The sequence below is a fragment of the Peromyscus maniculatus genome, chromosome 14 (assembly GCF_049852395.1).
Source record: "Peromyscus maniculatus bairdii isolate BWxNUB_F1_BW_parent chromosome 14, HU_Pman_BW_mat_3.1, whole genome shotgun sequence".
NCBI lineage: Eukaryota > Metazoa > Chordata > Mammalia > Rodentia > Cricetidae > Peromyscus > Peromyscus maniculatus.
The window spans coordinates 11,736,129-11,761,560 of record NC_134865.1 but is presented as its reverse complement, the minus strand read 5'-3'; the positions used below and the strand labels follow the sequence as shown (position 1 = coordinate 11,761,560).

The 25,432-nt window shown below is 41.1% G+C and overlaps 1 long non-coding RNA gene across 1 annotated transcript; it reads right to left on the bottom strand.

Moving 5' to 3' along the window:
* Positions 1-2,706: 2,706 nt before the first annotated feature.
* LOC143268405 (uncharacterized) lies at positions 2,707-25,395 on the bottom strand. Its single transcript, XR_013044258.1, has 4 exons — positions 25,178-25,395; positions 24,222-24,374; positions 4,985-5,089; positions 2,707-3,103 (listed from the first exon to the last, which is right to left on the bottom strand). It is a non-coding gene; the product is annotated as an uncharacterized LOC143268405 (long non-coding RNA).
* Between the last annotated feature and the right edge of the window lie 37 nt (positions 25,396-25,432).

Sequence of the window (25,432 nt, the reverse complement as noted above, 5' to 3'; positions counted from 1 at the left end):
ACACATGCACACATGCACACTCATATACCACTCACCTATACCTCATACGTACGCAATAACAATAATGGAATGACAAAGTACAGACCTTGTGTTTCTAACAAGTATTTTTAACTGGGGGGGGGGACGGTGAAAATATAGAGGGTATGAAAACATTCTGTACCCCCTTATCTTCTTCTACACCCTTAGTAACCCCCTTCTGCTTTCATATTTTCTGAGTTCTCTTAGATTTGTTTATTTAATTTGTGTGAGTGTTTTGCCCATTTGTATGTATGTGCACCGTGTATATGTCTAGTGCTGGAGACCAGAAGAAGGCATCTGATCCCCTGGAACTGGAATTACAGGTGGTTGTGAGCCACCATGTGGGTGCTGGGAACTGAACCTGGGGCCTCTTCAAGACCAGCAAGTGCTCCTAACCACTGAGACACCTCTTCAGCCTCTCACATCTTTTCTTTTTTTCTTTTTCTTTTTGGTTAAATCTAGATTTTGCGTATGAAAGAAAGCATGAGATGTTTGTCTTTCTGGATCTGGCTTATCTTTAACACGACTATCTCCAGCTCCATATGCTTTCCCGTCATTAACATAATACTGTTCTTTACAGCTGCATAAAACTCTGGTGTGCACACATTTTCTTTAACCATCCATCTGCTGACAGACATCCAAGGTCACTCCATCACTGGCTGTCATGAGGAAGTGCTGCAGTCAACATGGACATGTAGCTGCCTCTTCAATACGCTTCCTAAGATTCCTTCCAGCAAATACTCAGAATTGGTAAAGTGAATCATTAGGTCTGTCTTTAGTCTAAGGAACCTCCATGGTGATATTCACATGGCTTCACCAGCTCACAGTTCTACCAATAGTGTAAAAGAGTTTTTTTTTTCCCCCTGCACTCTTTGTTGGGCTTTGTTTTCTTGAGGACAGCCATTCTATCCAAAGTGTGATGCAATCTCAAAGTCATTTTGAAGGGCTAAGGATGTTGAACTTTTTTTTTCATTTTTTTTTCATATATTTTCAGAGACATTTGAAAAGTTCAATTGCCCATTTGTTAATTGGATTATTTGTTCTTTGGGCATTTAATTTTTTAGTTCTTTATATATGTGGCTATTAATCCCATGTCTGATGAATAGTTGACAAGGACATTTGCCCATTCTGTGGGCTGTCTCTTCATGCTGGGAATTATTTATTTCACTGTATGGAAGCTTTTGATATGACATAATTCCATTTGTCAGTCCCAAGTCAGAAAAGCAAATCTGTAACAGCCTTAAAAAATACTCTCATAATAACCTCTCCATACTTTTTCATAATTGAAATCTGTAAATATTTCCTAGCCTAAAACAAAATTTTAGTCTTTTTGTACTTACTTCTCACTAATTTATTTTTGTCATATTTCCCCAGAATTCCCTGTGCTTGTGATTAATTTCTTGATTTTTTGTCTTGATTTTTACTGGTGATATTCAAATGTCCACAAGCATATTTTTATATAACCTTTCACCTTGGGCTTTCTGCAAATGATAAAGGTTACATGGGTCAGATAGTAGGGGAGAGGTTCAGAGCCCTCGCTGCTGAAGAGTGAGCATTTCCAGCCTATTCTTCTGTATGGTGGTTAGCCAAGAAGGTCAAACAGAAAATGAGTCACAGTTGAGAGTTTGTTGCTAACAGGCATGTAGGAGGCACACGGTCTTGCTCATTATTCTGTTTTGGATTCAATATTAACATGTCTTGGATCATAATGCTTCCTTTATTGTTTCCACCATTAGCGTGGTGCACCCAACGGGAACACAGGCCCACCACTAAAGAGCTATCCACAGGAGAAACAAGGCAGGGTACCAGGAGCCAAGGTAAAACAATTAGAGGGGAAGGGAGATGCTTGGCTCCTGACCTAAATTGAATTGCTTTTAAGAGACAGAAACAGATTTTTAATTATGTAATCTCTTTGGTTCTCATTTCCTTTAAATTGTAAAGGTCAAATTCCCCTTGCAAATGCTAAGGGCCGGAGCTGATATTTATTGTCTGTGCTGACGGCGTTGACTAAAACCAGAAGTGCCCCCATGCAGCCAGATGCAGCAAAGCTTGTTTTGTTGTTATTCATTCCTTTTTGTTACCATCCCAAGTGCTATTGGAATCATTAATAACGGCTGTCTCTTTTTCCTTCTGCATCTCATTTCTCTTTTCAGACACTATTCTAGGGTTGGGAATGTGGAAGTGTGTTTGCCGAGCATGTGTGCAGTTCTGGGTTCAAGCCACAACACACACACACACACACACACACACACACACACACACACACACACACACAAAATTAATTAATAAAACAAAATGCTATTCTAAGAGGAAACAGTCTGCCTTTTCTAAGGAAAGGAATTATTTAAAGTCATGAAGGTTTGCGATAAGCCGAAATCTAGATAGCTTCTACTTTTGCAAGACTTCACTTTGCCTACAGAAGCTGCCCTTCGCGGGCTAGTAAGATGACTCAGCGGGCAAAGACACTTGACACCCAATCTGATGACCTGAGTATAATCCTCAGGATCTACCTGGTGGATAAAGAGAGCGAACTCCCACAGGTTGCCATCCGACCTCCACGCATGGGGTATGACGTGTGCACATGCGTGCATCCGTGCACAAATAAGTAAATTTAAAAAGTTTAAAGCTACTCTCCTCTCACTCACATCTCATTACATTTCCATTTCAATAAAGGAAGAGGATTTTCTTCTCACACCTGCGTTTCAACCCTTTATTTCTCTCCCCTCTGCCCGCACCTTATCTCCCCCCTCCATCCTTGGAGGGCAGCAGAGATAACTTCTTCAGCAGCAGCCTCCCTCTTTCCATTAGCTCCCCTGTCTTGCTGTTCTGCATGTTGGAGCTGAAGCTCACATCACTTCATCTTTCCTTGCCAAGAAAGCTCGCAAGTGGGCTGCGTTTGTTCATACAACCAAATGTGAAAGGTATGAAGGTGCAGGTGTGCCCGGAGCTTGGATCCCCATCGTCAGACTCTCTTCCTCCTCTATTTCTTGATTCTGTTTTCCTTGCAGTTTCTTTTTCATTTGGGCTCCTCCAAAATGACTTGTAACCAGCACTTAGAGAACCCAAGAAAAAGGGGGTGCCATTCCTGCGGAAGATATGAAGACATTTCCCTCTGTAGTAGACGAGCCTGAAACATCAGACAGCCTCATCCTTGTCTTGACTTTGCCAAATACTTTTCCTCTTTTCCTTTGCCATGTACATTTCTTTCGCTGCTGCCCTAACCTCTGCCTAGTAAATGAGATGCCATATGGGGAATGAGGATTGACTAGGAAAACTAAAGCACAGCTATATGGAGAGAATATCAATCATCTGGGGTGGGGGGTTATTGCAGTCTGGGTGACCTTGGAGGCACATGGTTAACTGCCTCCCTCTTAGCGGCATCTACCAGTCTTACAAGTGTTGAGCTCATTCACTGCTTATCACTAGTTTTCCTCTGAGGTAAAAACATTCCATCTTAGAAGAAGGCTCCTTAAGATACCTGGTGTACTAGCCGGGTAGTGGTGGCGCACGCCTTTAATCCCAGCACTCGGGAGGCAGAGCCAGGCAGATCTCTGTGAGTTCGAAGCCAGCCTGGGCTACCAAGTGAGCTCCAGGAAAGGCGCAAAGCTACACAGAGAAACCCTGTCTTGAAAAAAAAAAAAAAAAAAAAGATACCTGGTGTACTAAACAAGAGTGAAACATTCCATCTTGCAGGGAAGTTTGTTGAAACCAGGGAAGTAAACAACTCAATCACTCTAGGAAGTTCCTGAAACTGAACAGATTCACTAGGCCTTTCCCTCCCCAATCATATATGAGCACTAGGGACTTCTAAGAGACACTCTCAGACATGCTGAGCTGACTATAAGAGGCTCAGACCAGATGAGCTACCTAGAAAAGACAGACCAGCCAAACTGCCTGTAAGAGGGGCTCTCTAACCTGTCAAACTGGCTACAAGTTATGTCATCAGCTCCAGATTCCAGCTTTCCATTTTTCCATGCTGGGCTGGGCTTTTGGCGATAAAGTTATCTTGAGTCATTTCCACTCGCAATAGAACTCATCGGTTCACCAAGTTGGACTTTAGAAGTAAGTGACACCTTACTTTGGTTTGTCATTGGTTCCATATCTAAGGTGAGTAGATGCTTCTTCACATCTTCTGAGAAACAATGCCACACAGCCATCACCAACATCCCTGGCCTTTCTTAAGCAATGTGGTGCCTATAGCAGTATTCTCTTAGCTGTGCTTTAGAGCTTGAGTAAAATCCGTAGCCTGAACTTTTTCTTAACCATACCTGTACATTCTCAGTATCTCCAACTAGGATGTAACAACTAGACATCAATTTCACTCCCTTGTATGATCTCCCCATTATCGATGTCTGCCCCGACAGAAATCACTGTGAGAGTCGATCAGTAGCCCCAGTGGATGATAACTCCCAATATCTGCACACTGTGCTTTCATCCCATGTACTTGACAGGTCACTGTAGGGCCAGCTTCAGTCACAGGATGCAGTAGAAGTGATACTGTGCCTGCCAGTTTCAGGTCTTGGGGAAATCTGGAACTTCTGCATTTGAGCCCATGGGGATTCTGAAGTAGTACAAAAGAGTCCCAGTGTCCAAATTTTGTCTAATCTCTAGGTGACCCAAAAGTCAAATGAGCAACAGCAGTGGCCACAGGCAAAACTACACAGCTGTCTAGCTCTATCGATACTGAAAAACTCTAAGAAAATAAAGCTTTTTTTTCCTTTAAGCCACTAAATTTGGGGGTTTGCTGTACAGCAGAAAACAAGTGCCAGCAAGTGCAGTGACTGATGAAGGACAAACAGTGTTAAGGTGTAAAATTGGTCTTCAAAACAAGTCTTTGTGCTGACAATTCCCATGCCTTCACAGACGCTTGCAGGCAGCAAGGTGTAACCACTATCTCCAGCTTCCCCACACAGTACCCTCAGTTCAATGGTACTGCTTTCAAGTGCATGGCAGTGGTTATACATACCTCGAATTCCAAATTTGGGAGGTGGAAGATGGAAGATTGGAGATTTAGTTCCAGATCATCTTCGGCTACACAGTGAATTCTAGGTTGGGCTACGTGAGATACTGTCTTTTTAGAAGAAAGATAGACTGATTAATGGAATGCGTGGTCACATCCTAACATACCCAACGGGCTCAGCAAATGAGTATGCATTTTGATTAGATCCTCAACTAATTCTAATACAAAGCCAAGTTTGAAGCCACTATGCTAGTACATTTGAAAATACACCAAACTCAAGTAAACTATTGGTATTTACTTCTTGGAGCATGTATTATACTGATGGCATGTGAACAATGATGTGGCTTTTAATTACATGGGTTGTTTACCCTTGACATCTTCAATTCACTGGATGTCATCAGCCATACTCTCTAATGCTGACTTGTTTAATAATGTAATACCTGAAAGCATGAGTTCTTAAAAAAAAATCACAGTAATCATCCTAAAACTGGAACCACTATTCCATAAAATGACAAAGGAGATTTAGGTTTGGTTCTTTGAACAGAAGCTAATGTATCTTTACTATCATGTTTCCAGCTATTGTAAGTCATGTATATAACAAAGATATTGCAGTAATCATTATACCACCTAAACAGTGGTATATACTATTTAGCCTAAGTGCACAGCAAGCTATATGATCTAGGTTTGTGCAAGCATTCTTTGATGTTTCTGCAACTACGGAGTCACATAACAATGCATTTTACAGAACACAGTTCCAGCGCTAAGCAACATACCACGGTAGCTCAGTAAATACACTTTAAGCCTGTTTTAAAATATATACTTGCCTTCATGTTTCTCTCTTTATTAACTAAATACTGTAACATCAAAATCAAATTTATTTCTGGTTAAAATCCTCCAAAAGAGCTACCTCTATATTCGCATGAAAGTGCCTATGAAGAATATGGGACAAGGGACCATTGAGATGGCTCACTGGCTAAAGGCACTTGACACCAGCCCTAATGACCTGAATTCATCCCTTGATACCCAAAACCCACATGGTTAAAGGGGTAGAATCAACTCCTGCAAGCTGACCTCCACTTGTGCACTGTGGCCTGTGTGTGAGCACACACAAATAAATAAAAATAAATAAATGTAAATTGTGTGTGTGTGACCAATCTGGCCACATACAACTGAGTGATGAATAACTTCCTGGCAGAGCCCCACAAATTAATGAGATAAAGACAAGCTTGAATATTGGGAAAACAGTTTAACAAAGCAATACCAAAAATATGACTGATGTATTTCTTTTCATCTTCCACAGTGATCTGAATCTTAAAACCCAGATTTTGCTAATAAAAACTGGGTGAGTGAAAAACAGTAAGATATTAGAAATTGAAAAGTAAACCAGTCCTCTCAAGTAAAGAAATCAAAGACATGGCTTTACTCCTCAACAATTAGAGAAATGTAAGTGAAGGGATGCTTTGGAAAACAAAATCTTAGAAGAAGACATATTAGAACAAAGTGTGGGGTGGGGGCGGGGAAAACTGCAATAATGAAACCCATTGCATTGCATGGTTACTTTAAAAATTAATTTTAAAAACATGAACTATGAGCTAGGAGGGGCAGGCCTGTAATCCCAGCACTCTATAGGCTGATTTGAGAGGGTGAAGAATTAAGGGTCACTCTCTGGATGACAGCAAGCTGGGGGTCATCATGAGCGACATGAGACTGGTCAAAAAATAAGAAAACACCAGCAACAAAACTTTGAAGCTGAGAGAAGAGGGAGGGGGGAGAGAGAGGGAGGGAGAGAGAGAGAGAGAGAGAGAGAGAGAGAGAGAGAGAAGATGAAAGCAAAAGAAAATAAGATCTGTATTTCAAAACAATGGAAGTGTAAAAACATAAAAACAAAACATGAAACAAGATGAGAGAGACTAGACATGCAGAAGTCAACAGGCTTCAGAATGAACACAAAGCTGCTATTTTCAAGAGACCCACAGAATATAAAGTGACGTGGATGAGATAAAGGGAAACTAAAAGGAAAAACACAGGGAGGACAGGGATGAAGAAGCCGTGATGGAATTACAAGTACCACACGCAAGACGTTTAATGCCAAGGCATTGCATAAGGCAAAGAGGAGCACTGTGCAGTATTAATAAACATGTTCCTTGGAGCCACATTAATAGTCATAAATGTAAATGCTGGACAGAATTGCTCTGAAATACTTACTAGAAGTGATTTTAAATGCCAGCATACATTTTCAGTAAGTCCGCACTAATAAGAGGCTGGCACAGCCTCCATTTTGACAAACCAAGCAGGCAAAACATACACCAGAACAATGCTGTAAAAATGGCTAATAAGACCAATTAATGGTAATTACCTGATGCAAATCACATTATGCACCGCACAAACAAAAAGTTACCTCTCAAAATCTTCTAACCTTTTATGTAGAAAAACAAGTAAAACTATCATTAGAATCTATTCAGAGACAGCAAAAATGAACACATGAATTATAAAAGAGTATGATATCAATGAGGCTCTGAGAGAAACTATCAATAAACTCTTTAAATAGTAACAATAAGGTGTCAAAATTAGCTGAACAATAAAGCAAGTTAAGGGTAAGCATGAGAAAAAACTAATGAAAGAACAGTAAGAAAACTGAGAAGATTAGAGTTGACGATCCCCAAAAGATGGCTTTCTGAAAGAACCAATAACATGACAAATTTTTGTTTCTTGATAATCTCATACATGTATACAATGCTTTTAGAACATATCCACCCCCCACTACTTCCTCCACCTCCTCTGGACTGCCACACATACATTTCCCTCTCAACTTCAACTTTGTGTCCTTTTATTTTTTTTAATAATCCATTGAATACAATTAATGCTGCCTATATGCTATGGGTTTAGGGCCATCTACTAGAGTTTGGCCACCTACCATGGGCCAAATAAAACTGACTCTAAAGAAAATCAGTCTCTCTCTCTCTCTCTCTCTCTCTCTCTCTCTTTCTCTCTCTCTCTCTCTCTCTCTCTCTCCCAGTTCCTCTGGTAGGGTTGGAACCTCAGGAGTTCCTTCCTGATCTGTGCTGAGATGCTGACTGGCTTGACTTTGTGCAGGTCTTGTACAGGATGTCACAGATGCTGTGAGATCATGTGTGAAACACCCTGTCACGTCCATGAGACACCACTTTGCAACATCCCTCTCTGACCACTGGCTCTTATGATCATACCAGCCCCTCCTCCAGGACATTCCCTGGAGCCTATAGAGTTGGGGCAAGAGGGAGCTATACTGTTGTTCCATTTAGGACCTAAAAACTCCACAGTTACTGTATTTCTGTGCTCTGACCAATTGTGAGTCTCTGTCTTAACTAAATTCAACTATAAAAAAGAAGCTTCTTCAATGAAGAATGAGAACCGCATTATCTATAGGTATAGGGTAAATACTTAGAAGGCAATTTGATGCTACTTCCATTTAGCAAAATGGTAGTAGCAGGTTCTCCCCCATGACCTCTATAGCCACAGATTCTTGGCCAGGCTCACAGTGCTAAGCATGAGTGCCCTCTTGTGGAGTGGGCCTTAATCTACTTAGGAAGCTGTTGGTTACTCCCATACCATTCATTCCACTATTACGCTCTTGCGTATCTTGCTAGGCTACTTAGTGTAGCTCACAGGGGCCACCACTGGGTAAGACTAATGAAAGCTATTCTCCCCTAGCAGCTTGTATAGCACCTGTCAGCACGATGAAAATAAAGCAAAAGAAAGAACTAAATAGTAAAAATCTAAATAATTGACAGAATTTTAACACACACACACACACACACACAATGAGGGAAGGAAAAAATTGGGTAGGATGAATTGTGCTTGCAAGTCAAATGCTAGGGGAATGGAGACCAATGTATTTTTGGCACTCATGGGCCAGCTATCCTAGCCTAGATGGCATATTCCAGGCCAATAAAAGAACCCCCCCTCAAAAAAAAAAGAATTAAAACATGTAAAAGGTCTTTACAAAAAAAGATATAATACCCTCCCATACACATCTCCAGTTACTCTGCAAAATTCTAGCTACTACTGCCTGGATATAGTTGAATGCATTAAGCTTGTCCCAAGGAAACTGCTTTGAATTTGAGAAGAGACAAGATAAGAGATTAAGGAATTCAAAGTTGTTCTCCAAAAACAGCAAACAGGAAGTGCAAAAGATGTCTGCCTAAGAGGTGGGTGGGGACAGGTGGTTCTCTATGACTTCTCCTATTCTTTCTATTCTGGCACACTGCAATCTCTGTTCACCAGGGGCAGAGGGGCAGAGAATGAAGGGCTTCCTGGCTGTTTATCCCCAAACCCATTAAAAGCTGAAAACAGTTCAAACTCGACAAGTTGACATGGATCACTGGGCTAACTCTAGGGCTGTGCCTTCACGCATACTGCAGAATCTAGGAGTTCTCATTTGTGCCTACTCGGGGGGCTTCATGAAAAGGCATGGCCATCATCTTTCACAGAGCAATATCTACAGCACTATTTGTTTTTAATTGACTCATTCCACTTATTCAACAAAAGAATTGCCAGACTTTTAAATGATAAACACTGTAGTAAACCCTAAAAAATTCCAGACTTAGGGGTAAGAATGCTCTTAATGGAACTCCCACAGAACATGTGTGTTTTCATGGGGAAGACAGACACAATGCGAAAACAGATAGGTCATAATATTGGTTCTGTATGTGGGGAGCTATGAAAGCAGGCCATGAAGGTCAAGGAAATGTCACTGAGACGGCATCTCTAAGAATAAGTGGGGGGCGGGGGCAAGTAAGACAGCTCAGAAGGTAAAGGCATTTGCCACCAAGCCTGGTGACCTGAGTTCAACCTGAGTTTGAACCTGGAAACCTACATGCTATAAGGAAAGAACCAACTCTCAAAACTTGTCTTCTGATCTCTGCATGTGTACACACCTATACAGAGAGACACACAATATAACAAAATAAACAAATAAGATGTAAAAACAGCAAATACTATTAAGAATGAGTGTGTCGACATTTAGGCTCGGTGGCAGCTGGTGGAGACATTCAGGCCCGGCGGCAGTCCACAGAAGTAGACAGGCCACGCGGCGAAGACAGGCGGACGCAGATCAGCGACCTGCGGAGGTGGACGGGCCTGGTGGCAGCAGCCTATACAGAGAGACACACAATATAACAAAATAAACAAATAAGATGTAAAAACAGCAAATACTTTTAAGAATGAGTGTGTCGACATTTAGGCTCGGTGGCAGCTGGTGGAGACATTCAGGCCCGGCGGCAGTCCACAGAAGTAGACAGGCCACGCGGCGAAGACAGGCGGACGCAGATCAGCGACCTGCGGAGGTGGACGGGCCTGGTGGCAGCAGCCTACAGGGACATACAGGCCCAGCAACAACCAGCAGAGACATACAGGCCCGGTGGCAGCCCGCAGAGGTTGATGGGCCCGGCAGCAATGACAAACAGAGGTAGGTAGGCCTGCAGTGGCAGCCAGCAGAGACATACAGGCCCGGTTGCAGCCCACAGAGGCAGACAGACCCAGCAGCAGCTGACAGGGACATACAGGCCCGGCAGCGGAAACAAGTGGACGCAGGTGGGCCTGTGGCGGCAGGCCACAGGGGTGGACAGGCCCGGGGACAGAGAGGGGCGGACGCAGCTTGGAACGGGGACACCCCTAGCCCCAACACCTGGGGAAGAGGCTATCTCCGTGGGTCGGAACCAGGGCGAGTCTGGGCACTCTGTCTGGGGACAACCCAGGGCCCAACTGTTGATCCTGTGAAACCCAACAACTTGGAGGTGTTGATGAGACTACCCTGCTCAGCTGAAACCCATCTGGGAGAGGATTCAGATGCCTACAGTTTGAAGTCTGAAGAAACAAGATCAGCTGAGGAGTTGACAAATGAACAAAACGTGACCTGGGAACACAGAAGAAGGCACTACCCAGTCACCAAACCAGATCACCAGAATCATAAGTATATAATTCACCGACTGAAATCAGCTGTCCCTGAAGAAACAGCCCAATAGCACCAATTAAACCAAGACTAAAAATTAGAACAAGAGAGGCACTCTCAGACACAGACACCACCTGCACCGCACAGAGGAAAAGATGAGTAGACGCCAGCGCAAAAATACAGGCAACAACATAAAGACCTATATGGCAACATCAGAACCTAGTGATTCTACACCTGCAAGACCTAAACATACCATGACAGAAGAAATAGAAGAAATCAACCCTAAAAATGACTTTAAGAAGATGATAGAGGCCCTTAAAGAAGAAATAAAACATTCCCTCAATGAGGAAATAAAAACTTTCCTTAAAGAGGAAATGAAAAATTACCTTAAAGAGGAAATAAAAACTCTCCTTAAAGAGGAAATGAAAAACTCTCTTAAAGAGGAAATAAAAACTTCCCTTAAAGAGGAAATGAAAAACTCCCTTAAAGAAATGGAAGAAAAAACGAACAAAAAATGGGAAGAAATCAAATCAAGCCAAGAAAAAGCAATTAAACAGATGAAAGAAACATTCCAAGATCTGAAAAATGAATTTGAGACAATAAAGAAAACACATGCTGAGGGAATGCTGGAAATAGAAATCCTGACTAAACGAACAGGAACTACAGAAACAAGCATAACAAACCAATTGCAAGAGATGGAACAGAGAATCTCTGACACTGAAGACACGATAGAGAAAATAGATTCGTCAGTCAAAGAAAACACTAAAGACAAAAAAGTTGTAACACAAAATGTCCAGGAAATTTGGGACAACATGAAAAAACCAAACCTAAGAATAATAGGGATAGAAGAAAGAGAAGAATACCAACTCAAAGGCACAGAAAATATATTCAACAAAATCATAGAAGAAAACTTTTAACCTAAAGAAAGAAATACCTATGAAGATACAAGAAGCTTACAGAACACCGAATAGGCTGGATCCAAAAAAAAAGTCCCCTCGCCACATAATAATCAAAACACTAAACACACAGAACAAAGAAAACACAGAGCAAAGGAAAAAGACCAAGTAACATATAAAGGTAAACCCATCAGAATAACACCAGACTACTCAATAGAGACTATGAAAGCTAGAAGATCATGGACAAATCTCATGCAGACACTAAGAGACCACGGATGCCAACTCAGACTATTATACCCAGCAAAACTCTTAATCACCATAGGCGGAGTAAACAAAATATTCCAGGATAAAACCAGATTTAATCAATACCTGTCTACAAACCCAGCCCTACAAAAAGCACTAGAAGGGAAAATTCAACCCAAAGAAGCTAAACACATCCATGAAAAATCAAGCAATAGATAATCCCACACCAACATACACCACAGAAGGACAACACAACACAACCACAAAAAATAACAGGAATTAACGATCACTGGTCATTAATATCCATCAATATCAATAGTCTCAACTCACCTATAAAAAGACATAGGCTAACAGAATGGATAAGAAAACAGAACCCATCCATCTGCTGCATACAAGAAACACCTTAACTTCAGATAGACACTACCTCCGAGTAAAGGACTGGGAAAAGGCTTTCCAAGCAAATGGACCTAAGAAACAAGCTGGTGTAACTATCCTAATATCTAGAGAAAAAGGATGTTTCAAAAGAGAAGAAGTCTTGTGGCAATGCCTCAGTGGTCCAGGTAACTACCAGAACTCGGAAATCCGCGACAGAGACTAAGGCAGCAGAGATCTAGAGTGGAGTGCTGAGTTCTGGCAAACAGCTGCATCTTTCTTCCAGCTTCAGATTTTGACAGTTGATGAAAGATACGACAAGCATTAATGTGTGGGTGAAAAGCTTGGCGAAAGTCTGAGTGAAGTTTTAGTTAAAGTTGGTTGAACTTGGGATTGACTGGGAGGCCAAAGTTTTAAAAAGCAGAAGATTCTCTCAAGACACAAGTTGTGTGATAATAATGTGTTTTGTGTGTGTGAATGAGAATTTGTAAATGTTGAATTCTAGGCTTCGACAATCGTCAGTGCAGATCAAGCTGCAAGTATTTATGTTTTAAAACTTAAATTATAAAGCTAGTTACGTCTTTCTAACAACTAGTTTTAATGTTTATGAGCATATTTTATCTACATTACCTTTTCAGGATGTTGAGAAAGATGCATCACAAGCACAGACTGGAGGCTGGGGGCTAGATGGTTTTGAGGAAGAGGTCTTGGTGGACTCTTTCATAGAGCAAAGGGAAGCAATGCCTTCTGGGAAATGAGCTAAGTTTTAATCTAGTCTTTAAGATTAGAAGTCAAAAACAAAAATATTAAGGAAAGGAAAACCTAATTGATCTTTGAAGTATTGTTATGTGGAATTGAGTGGGACTTTTGAGGCCTTTCTTCCAGAAAACAAGGACTTGGTTGTCAGGCCTATATTAGGCCTAAACCTTGGTGCCATGTAGTTGTACTTAAATCATTTCAATGGAAAGTGTCTTAGTGATTGGAACTTCTAGTGCAGTTTGGAGTTCTTCCATTTGAAAAATGTGATATTTGCATGGGATTGTTTGAATCTTGTTTTCTAGTCCCTCCCCATCACCACCCTCATAGTCTGAAGGTAGATTTTTCTCTTGATAAAGGAACGAAAAAAGTGAACATCTTGTTTGTAAATAGGTATCTAGTAACTAGTGGTAAACTTGAAATGGTAGAATTCTTTAAAGCCTAATTCTAGGTAGCCTTAAGAAAATGTATCTTAATTATTTTTGAACCTGTATTCACCTTGTTTTTTTCAAATATCTTAAGTTATATTTTCTTTTTCAGAGCTGCTTCTTATTTGTGGCTACTTTTTTTTTTAATTGAGGCATAATTCATAAAAGGGTATATTGTTTTGATGAGACTTGTTACAACTGTGGCTGGATGTCTTTCTTTAGTCTTCCAAGAAGGGCCATTTTACTTTTTTAGAGTTACTTTTTAAAGTCATGAGGTCAACAACTTGGACTTATTATGCATGTAAGTGCTAATGCAAATTAAAACCCAAGTTGACCTCCAGCAGCAGTTCATTCTATGTTGACAGTGAGAGAACACTTTGCCTGTTAGGATACTGTTACTCGTGGACTGAAATGCTGAAGAAACCCCTCCCCCTATTTTGTTTTTTGCAAAAATCAAGGTATATTCTTGGGTTTCCTGGTTGACCTCAACAGATAAACTGAGATGATAGTCTTAGTTCAGAAATTATCTGAATGTAGATTTACAGTCTACGTGTACAGCTGGTTAAGTGAGATCGCTTTCACAGTTCTGCATGTATCCCATCGGCTCCCCATTAGTCACTGAACTCTTAAAACTCGTATTGTAACATTATCACAATGTTTTGCGCCAATTTTATAAACTTTACAGTGCAATATGTGTTCCTTTTCTGAGGCAAACCAAAGGTATATTTCTCAAAGGTTCTGATGCTAACAGCAGCGTTGATGGAGGATTTTTTACACATTTGTAATAGATAGAAATAAAGCAGAAAAAAAGAAGAAAAAAAAGTGGTGGAGGAAAAGGTGAACACTGCAAGAATACTCAAAAGGGCTAAGAGTTGCAAACGCCAAGAATGGCTTTGCATAGTAAATGAAATAGAACAGCTCTGAACTATAGCTTACTTTTCCTGGTTTGGTCTGACAGAATGATTGAATGCTTTTGTACAAAAATCAGAGCCTTAAAAACAAGGATTTGGTGAGATTGTAAAATGGTGTGCCACTTTGGCAAAACAGTTTGGTGGTTGGTCAAAATGCAAAACATTGTTACTCTGTTACTCAACAATTCTACCCTTAGGAATATATCCTCAAACTACTGAAAATGTGCACCTATGAAACATGTACATGAAGGTTTACAGCAGTGTGTTGCTAATAGTAAAAAAGTTAAAACAACTCAAATAGCTATCAAATACTGGAGAGAAATAAAATGTGGCTTATTCATACAATAGAATATTATTAAGACATAAAAATGAATGAGAAACTGACAGATTAAATGACTTTGGTGAACCTTCATAATTTCATTTGTAGATCTTTCCATTTCTAATTTATAAATACATTTGGGGTTATAAATTATAAATGTACTGCCTCCTGTCAACATTGTATACTTCTATTTGATGATTTCTGTGTCAAACATTATATGGAAATGTTTCCAAGTATTTTCTGTATTAACTGTGAATGAATAGAACAAAATTAATTGCCTGTGATGGAAAAAAAAAAAAGAATGAGTGTGTCAATAGTGAAATAGTGGTATTTGTCTCTTGAGGTTAACCAACTGCTGTCCAGTTGGACTTAAGGCCTACTTCTGGGAAGTGGAAGGCTAAGTCAGGAGATGCTGCCAGCCGCCGCCACCGCCTCAGCCGCAGCCGCCACCACCATGAGAAGTAAGATGTAAAGTACCAGTAAGCTACAAGCCACGTGGCAACTGATAGATTAATAGAAATGGGTTAATTTAAGATATAAGAACTAGATAGCAAGAAGCCTGCCAATACAGTTTATAAGTAATATAAGTCTCTATGTGTTTACTTGGGCCCAGGCAGGACTGGAGAAAACTCCAGCTACACTCACTGACCAAGAAGGAGTTCATGCCTGCTACTGTATACCTAGCCAGTTACCCATAGCTGGAGAGATTATAAACTCAAGAAGAGAATGTACTTCTGCCAGTGTCCTAAACTACTATAATTTCTGTTTCCTAAATACCTGTCTTTATACTCATATATGTATAGCTCTCACCAGCTGACCTGAGCTCATGGGAGCTCACCGACTCTGGACCACCAGCTAGGGAACATGCATAGGACCGACCTAGGCCTTCTGCATGTGTGTGGCAGCTGTGTAGCATGGTCTGTTTGTGAGGCTCCTAGAAGTAGAATCAAGACCTGTCCCTGGCACTTGAGCTGACTTTTGGGAACCCATTCCCCCTGTTGGGTTGCCTCGCCCAGTCTTGATGCAGGGGGGAGGAGCTTGTTCCTGCCTCAACTGGATGTGCCATGCTTTGTTGACACCCATGGGAGGCCTGCCCCTTTCTGAATGGAGATGAAGGAGGAGTGGGGGGGGGGTAGAGGAGAGGCAGTGGAGGAGGGAACTGGAGGAGAGGAGAGGGGAGAAACTGCAATCGGAATGTAAAATAAATGAAAAACTTTAATTAATAAAAAAAGTATAACTCTCACACACACCTATCAAAGAAGTTTCTTTTTACAACATATGGAAACCATTGCAAAGACCCACAACTGGTCAAAATGCAGAGAATAAGTGATTGTGGGGTTCCCAGCCCCCCCCCCATACATCTGTAAAATAACCCATACACCTAAAGTTCAAGAAAAATCACAGAAGCGAGGGAGAAAAGATTGTGAGAGCCCGAGGTTCAAGACACCTGTGGATAGACAGCGCCCTCTAGACACGACAGAGAAAATACAGAAGCTGCCAGAAAATCTAAAATCAGCACAACAGATTTGGTCGCAGTGAACAGTTACAGACCGTGGACACAGGGACAGATCTGGAAAGTTGCCATGGCCCACAGCTAGCAAAAGGACATCAGGGTCCTAGTCACCAGGAAATCTGTGCTGATGTCTCCAGGGATGTCACTGAGAGAAAAACCTTAGAATATAGGGTGACCGTCAGGTAAGCTAGAGACCAAATGGAACAGCCCCTTAGGCAGAAGCCACAGAGGACCCCAAGTCAGTGAAAACCAACACATTTGGACCACTGTCAGGGGAAAGGGACGGAGAGGGGCATGTGTTCAGGGACAAACACCCTGCTGGCAGCTCAGGTGGCTCACAAAGAGTGAGATGGTGCCTATCTCAAGGCAGTCCTTAGCACACAGACCACATGCTCTCCGTGTGCAGTGAGTGCTCCGTTCTTGTTGTCAGACACTGCTGAAGACGTTATCAATTTGCCATCTGTGAGCAATCTCCTGTCCACAGTGTCATCTGTGGACTTTACTGTTTGCCAGTCATGAAACCCTCCTTAAGATCCGTAAACATGTGTTTCCATCTCTGCAAAAGGCAGGTGACAATGTAGTGTAGTTCTCACCCAAGAAAGACTCAGAACCAGGCCTCCTGAGACCATGAGGACGGAGAGTACTTATAGGGCATTTATTACACGACAGTGTTCTAAACACATTACAGCACTCAGCCATTCAACTCTCACACACCTCTATGCAGGTCTATGATTTTTTTTCCCCTCATGAAGGTAAGGAAGCAGGCCCAGAGAGTTTAGGAAACCTCCCCAGAGTTACTCTGCAGCAGATGGCAAAGCTGAGCCTTGGACCCCATTTGGTGTCCCAGAGTTTCTGCTGAACTCTGTTACTTCTTATTTGTGGGTCAAGTCAGCATGAATGGGATTCCTCCTTAAAAGAAATGGCCGGGACCTGTTTCCCCTCTTTGCTGGGAAAAGATACATCTGAAAATACTTTTTCCTTACTCAAAGTCTGCTGCCAGTGGCCATGTCCAAGGAGCAGCAGAGGGCAGCTGACTTCAGGGGATTGGCCCACGAGGAAACAAAACCCTGCTGGGTAGATCTCGGATAGACAAGGCCCAGGGACCACAGACCCCAGAGTATCTTTTGCCTCTGCCACTCCTCCAGCATGGCCACTGGCAGTCTGCCGTGTATTTTATTAAATAATGCTAAGTGGATGATACATACAAGAACTGTGAACAACCTATAAATTTGATTGGATCTGGCAAATGAATGCAGCTACTAGAGCAGAAGAGAAATTTCTGATCCCAGAAGTGCCAAGTCAAACCTAATAATATAGAAACAGTCTATTCCCATTGGAATTAGCTCTTCGTCTTTTAAATACCCTGCATATACATTGAAATGCATGACCATTGCCATTCTAAAACAGTTGTTACATTTATTCTTGCTTTGGAGAATAATCACTAAATAATGGAACTGGTTCTCATAACTTGGTGAGAGAGACAGAGACAGATGGAGAAAGAGAGAGGGGCGAGGCGGGGAGAGGCATTTCATGCTAAAGCACTGGGTTTCTCAAAAATAACCCCCAAATGAAGGGGGGGGGACTTGTTTTCTTTTTGTTTCAGGAGCAAGTATCCTACGTAGCACATCCACCTTGGTAAAGGTCATTTCTTAAATGGTGTACCGACGGTCAGAAAGTTGAAGTGACCTTCCCACAAGCCAGTCATTGGTTCTTTTCTTGCTGACAAAGTGGACCTCGAATGGAGGTATCAAATCTTCCTTACTGGAAACAAACAAACCAAAATGCAGAAAAAGAATTTTCTGGGCAATTCTGGTTTTTTGTCTTTCATTTAACAATTATTTTTTTTAAAGGCTAAAAAGCTATTATCCTCCAATCCTGATAATGCTTTTTAAAAGATTTAGTCTCTTATTTTATGTACATAAATATTCTGCCTACAGGTATGTATGTGCACCACATGTGTGCCTGGGGCCTGCAGATGCTGGAAGAGGGCATCAGATCCCCTTGAACTGGAGTCAAAGTTTTTAGCTGCTGTGTGGGTGCTGAGAACTGAACGCAGGTCTTCTGAAGGAACAGCAAGCATTCTTAAGTACTGAGCCATCTCTCCAAGCCTCTAGCAATATTTACAAAAAAAAAAAAAAAAAAAAAAAACTAAGGGCTGAAGATGTAGGCCAGTTGGTAAAGTATTTCCCTAGCATGTATGAAGTACTGGGTACAGTCACACACACCTGTAATCCCATCACTTCAGATGTAGAGGCAGGTGGATCAGAAGTTCAAAGTTAGTCTTAGTAACATAGTGAACTGAGACCATCCCAGGCTACTTGAGACTTGTTCTTTAGGAAACAATCTTGGGGGCTAAAAAATGATTCAGCAGTTAAGAGTACTTACTGCTCAGCTGGGCAGTGGTGGCACACACGCCTTTAATCCCAGCACTCGGCAGGCAGAGGCAGACCTGTGAGTTCGAGCCAGCCTGGGCTACAAAGTGAGTTCCCGGAAAGGCGCAAAGCTACACAGAGAAACCCTGTCTCGAAAAACAAAAACAAAACAAAACAGAGTACTTGCTGCTCTTGCAGAGGACCTGAATTCAATTCCCAGCACTCCACTCAGGATGGCTCACAATTGCCCAGGACTCCGACTCTGGTAGATCTGATGCTGCTAGCCTCTGTGAGCACTGGCACTCGAGGACATATACTTACATGCACAGTATACACACATACATATCATTAATAGTAAAATAAATCCTCTTTTAAATTCTCTATATGAACTGTTAGGCTATCCAAACTGGATCCAGCCAATACTCAGACACTGCTGATTAGAAATAGCTGAGATTCTCATGCTCCCCAACACTTACCAGAGTTGCCTCTCTGCACAGAAGACCTCCACTCACATGGCAGAGGGACGCAAACATGGGAACTGAGCCGGAGACAGCTTTGAACTGTACAATCATCCGCTGACTGTAACTTTCTGACATGAATTCCCGGTTGTGGCTGACTCCTGCTGAATTAGGAACAGCCTCATACCTTATATTTATATTCAGGTTGTAAATAAAATGGAAATTCAGCCAATATAGTAAACATTGTACATGAAGATGTAGATCAAACTTGTGGTCACATCTAGAGATGCAAGATGATGTGACTTCCATCACCACACAGGCTTCCCTGTGCTGCGGGCTCACAACTGCCACTTTGAAAGGAATGGAGTCACAAAGAAAATTGAAGTCTTCACATACTTATCACTTTTCTTTGGGGACGCAGACTGAAAGCTTTTCACTTATGATAGGGAGCTAAAGTGTTTTCCCATTATGTACCTTTTCAGCAAACTTTTAAGGTTCAATTATTTCAGACAGAAACAGATATTAGCTTTTGAAAAATCAACAATTAACAAAGTGTGAATGTTGGTAGGGAGGCAAAATCACTTAAAGTATTCGAAAAAATACAAAATTTCAAGTATAGAAAGGAGTCCCGAGTTTCCTGTTACGTGGTAACTACTGCCGCCTGGTGGGGCAAAAGTGCCTGTGCATCCAAACTTCATCTGACGCTTGATGGACATGATGAAGTCTTTTCCTGTTTACTTTCAGTGTGTCTTTCCTTCTTTCATTTCTTTAGTAATTGCATCCTTTGTCCACTGAAAGATCCCTAAGGGACCAGAGTGAATGTAAATGTTTACTCAAGAGCTATGGGAGCAATTCTCCAAGTTTGTGGACAACAGAACAGAGAGAAACATAATGACACATCTCCCAGCGGAACACGAAGCACAGAATAATCTGCATCTCTTGATGAGTTTTGCTTCCCAACCCCTCTAAAATTTAGCAATAAAGAAAACTTGGCTGGAGATAAAACTCCATCACTAATTTTGTAAAGTCACAAGATTCAGAAATAAAGGACAAAACTCTAATGCCTGAGTCACCTAGCGCATGGAAAAATCTTCCACTGATTATTCGAAATGAGATCATGATTTTTTTTTTTCTTCCCAGAGAGTTGGGGGAGGACAAATGATTAAATACCGTATGCCCTTCTCCCTGAAGATATATGACTGGTAGGTTATTTCTATTTCTAACTTTCCCGAATCATCAGCAACTGATATTTTTAGCACAGGGCACTGCTCTATAAATCATTTCACCTCTAGCTTATCAGCGCCTATGTCGCCCACATACATTACATGGAAGATGACTGAATGGTAGCATCCCTAGGCTGACATTTACCAGTGTTATGCAAGGCAGAATAGTGTCAGGTGAGAGTGCGGACTCCAAGCAAGAAGGGATTTTCCTCACCTTTCTTTCTCGTGACTACAGTCTACAGAGGATAGGAACCCCCAGCCCCACCCTGCCCCAGAACAAAGCCAATGGGCAGAAACCCTCAACACATAACGGGCCACATGATGTTGTAACCTCTAGTAACCATTTTCACTAGGAGCAGAAAGGGGCCCTTGCCCAGCATCTGGGAGACAAACACAAATTTTCTATTTATTTATTACATGTGTATTGTGTGATACCATACATGCCTGTGTGCATTTTTTGCATATCTGGGCATGCATGTGTATGTGCAGGTTCACAAGTATGTGGAGGTTCAAGGCTGACAGTGAGTGTCTTTGTTGGTCACTCTCCACCTTATATAATGAGGCAGAGTCTCTCGATGAACCTGTAGATTGCTGGTCCTCCTAGTCTATCTAACTAGCTTGTCCCAGGGATTCCCTGTCTCTGCCTCCTGAGCGCTGGGAACCAGCATTTACATGGGTCCTCACACTTGTATGACAAGTGTTTTCTCCACAGCCAAAGCACAAATTTTTGTTAGAATTGGTTGACATCCAATTCTTGCCATCATACACATGAATGAGAAATCATATTATAATCCACAAATATTTGCAATTATTATGTGTCTGTGTTTAGAAAAAATCAGCCTCTAAGATTTTGGGGGACAGCTTATAAGCAAAATCTGTGACTAAGTATGAAAATATTTTTATAAGAATTTTTATGGACTAGAGAAGTGATTACGGAGCAAGAGTCAAGTGGATGGATCTCAGTAGAAATCTCCATGAACTAAATGAAGAATACATAGAACAGAGCCGTTCCCAGGACAAGCTGATTTAGAATCATCCTTAGGAATCAAAATGATGAGAATTTTCTATGTATCACTTATACTCTTCTGGTACATAAATATGTAGCAAATGACTTGGATTAAAGCCAAGATGATACAGTAGATTCCACGAGAGCTATGGGCTAGACCATCACATGGAAGCGCAGATGAAATGACTTCTTAACCCAACACGGGACAAAACGAGGCCATTGTTAAGCGGGACTGTCTGTAACTGAGAGGCTTCTAAGTGATGCAAAAATCGTCAGGCTGATGGCGCTCACCGAGTGATTAGAGGTGTGATGCCTCACACACTAAACAAGCTTAAAGGGACAGATGGAGACAAAACACAGTATTATGGACTTATTAAGATATAAATTGAGGAAATACACTCACAAATACACAACAGAGTAGACCCCAGAAGTCGTCCTCTGATCTGACTAGGAGCGAATCCACTTCGCAGGCAGCAACAGGGAGCAAGAGCATGTGACCCTTCTCCATCTCCTTATAAAGAGGTCATACAACAGTAGGAAACACTGCCTCCATTGGGCCCTATAGCCCAAGGTCATGGGCAGAACAAATACCATCACATTTCCCCTTTTTGTCTAAGTAAGAAGGTTCTAAACTTAATGAAAATATATACAATAAGAATGATTATCAAGTATTATCCAGGAAAAACATAGGGTAATAACATAAACAAAAATGGAACTACAACCAACAAGAACAACATCAAACAAGAAAGACACGCTAGATGTCCAGAAATGTCCAGAACATAGGCAAATGGCAAATTACTAAGATTACTCCAATAGCTGTCTTATCTTGAAGATTCTGACTCTAGTACTAATGTGTTCTAGCTAAGATATGAGGAGATTGTTAACTGTAACTATCTAGTCTTCAAGTCCATCAAAGACCTGAAAAGGAACATAATAATACCTGAGAAAATGAAAAATGCAAATGAACAATTTCCGAAAATTCTTGCAAGAATAGACAGAGACAGCTGGAAGCCTGGACAGTCACCTAAGGTTTCTCAGCATCGTAGGTGCCTTCAAATTGGCTACAGGCCTATAATATCTAACAGGCCATTTTAAGAAGGAGGAATTTTGAAAGACCATCTTACCCTGGCTTGGCAGAGTTCAACAGTCACTTTCCTTGTGTCCTGCGTGTCTAGAAGGGACAGCATTCATACTGTCAGCAGTCAAGGCAAGGGCAGTTCTTTGCCCAGCAGGCCATTTTGTGCCAAGAAGAAGACAAACTTCCAAATGGAAATGTCTAGAAGCCCAACATTCTCTCAAGATCAGATAGGTGCTGCCAGGAGCAATCACGTCTCACGTCAACAGAATTCTGAGTTATTTAAATGTCATATTCTCTAGGTCTATGAAGTGTTTGAAGATTACCTATCCATCTGACATATGTTTCTGTAAATCTGGAGAACCTAACTAATATAACTATAGAAATGGCAAGCATGGGTAACCTAGTTCTGTAAGTCTTATCTACCTAAATAACTTAAGAACTAAGGCTTCACATTAACAAGGTAAACAGTCTGTAAGCAGATGTACCGTTTAAGAACAATGACCTCAAAACTGTGACAATACACAAAATATCTTAAACAGAGAGAGAAATGTATAGTACAACATTCAATATGACAACAATACCCTTAATATGTATCGATATACAAAATATTTCAAATACGAGTAGAACTATATGTACAATACAACAAATATAGTTTTGTATTTGTATCAGTATACAAATTATATCAATAAGAATAGTTTACATTTGTATCAAATATACAAGAATCCATATCAGTGCAAATTATCCAAGGCTGATAGTTTGCTAAAACAGTTTACTAGTAGATACAATAATCTACCTTAATATACTATACCTATCCATTCCCCTTTTTCTTTTCTAAAGAATACTGAGTGTAAATTTTATTGTTCCACCCCCAAACCTACAACCATCCATCTATAACCCTGAGAAAAATGAAACCTTTGGAAGAGGAGGCGTCATTTTCTTAGAATTGCTTCCTGCTGTTTAGGGGGCAATGGTTTAAATAGTTAGGTCTCAATAGAGCTAGCTGTATAGTCTGTAGCCAGTCTCAGAGTAATGGATAAGATTGTCTGAGATTCTGGCTGGAAAGGGGGAAGTGCTGTGGGATGTCTTTCTGTATGCTGTGAATGTGTGTTGCTCTGATTGGTTGATAAAGCTGCATTGGCCTATGGCAGGGCAGGATAGGGTTAGGTGATACATTCAAACTGAAGGGTGGAGTGGGAGAGACCAGCCTGCCACCCAAGGAGCAATACGCCAGCAGACCAGCAACGCCACAGCCACATGGCAATACACAGATTAATAGAAACGGGTTAACTTACCAAGAAAGAGCTAGCTAGCAAGAATTCGCAGCCTTAGGCCATACAGTGGGTAGTTAATATAAGCCTCTGAGAGATTATTTTATAAGTAGCTGTGGACGGAGGGTGGGAGAGATTCATCCCGACCACAGGACCAGGCAGAACTGGAGAAACTTCCGGCTACAACACAGTAGCTTTTTTTGATAGGGCCTGGTAGTCTAGTTCAGCAGTACTCTGTGGGTAGCACGCATAAGGACCCAGACTCAAACCCCAACATTACACACATTCGCACACACCATTTTCAGGGCCAGGTGTAATAGATCACACGCCTTTAATCCCAGCACTAGGGAGGCAGAGGCAGGCAAATTTCTTTGAATTTAAGTCAAGCTTAGTGTACAGTGAGTTCCAGGCCAGCCATGGCTGAAAAGTAAAAGCATCTCTCAAAAAAAAAAAAAAAAAAAAAAAGTTCACTTTCCATGGTTGTGTGCTAGTTACAAAGGTCTGTGTTGAAGTACATGTGTTTTCCATTACTGATGAAGACCTTCTGTTGTTGGAAACTGAGATGACTCAGCAGGTAAAGGTGCTGGCCTCCAAGCCTGATGACCTAAGCTCAATCCCTGGAACCTGCATGATAGAAGGAAAGAATTGACTTCCACAAGTTGTCCTCTGATCTCCACACATAGCTGTGCATACAAATAAATAAAAGTAACTTAAAATTTTTTTAAAGTCCTCATCTATTTAGAAAGTTATAAATATTAATTCTGCTGGATATTGTTAAATAAAACAACTCAACTGGGTGAAATTTGTCTTTCCTAAGAAAATAGATGCCATGAACATGTGAGGAGTTTGCATGGCACTCAATAAATAAATGTAATTTAAAAAGCATTGCACAGCAAACAGAAGTCTCTGGTCCAAAATCAGATCATAGTGAAATTTACTTTTTTAGCTTCAGGTAGTCATGTCCATAAACTCTGTACTAGTTAACTAACCAATTTCTAAGCATAGACTTAAGTAGGAGCATTTCACAGTATGCATTGGCATTCTTCTACAAACCCCTAAAAAGTGAGAGCTTTCTTAATTAACAACAACTGTTAATTGAGCCATTTCACAATTTATTACTCAGGATCTTATTTTCTTAACATCCCTATTAAAATACAGAAAATAATTCTGGGTGTTACAGCCAGGATTCAATCAAAACATTCTCCTCAGTTAAATAATATTGTACTCCCATTAATATTTCAGCAACTTGATAGCTTTTTAATAGAAATACTTCCTTGCTGAAAAATATATATTTGATAAATCAGTAGGGCTTAATGTTCTCATTAAAAATAGAGTTTTAGAATTAAACATCGTAAGAGCCCATGCGTGACAGCATAATCCATGCCCAAGGGAAGAAGACTGTGTCTGACACTCTGCTCCCTACTTACCTTGTTAGTTCCTAATAAATAGTTAAAGAAGGGCCATCTCATCTAGCTGGATAACTTAAGATGTCAGTTCCATGCCCATGGTCCCCAAACCTGAGTCTTGAGATTTGAAAATGCACATAACCCACTGTCCATCTTCCCAAGAAAGTTCCAGAAGATGCATTAGACTCCCACGGTGGCAGCGCTGACATCTCATTGGAGCTGTTAAAACTGAAAACTCTCTGAAAGAATGTATGGTGGTATTTTCTCAACACACAC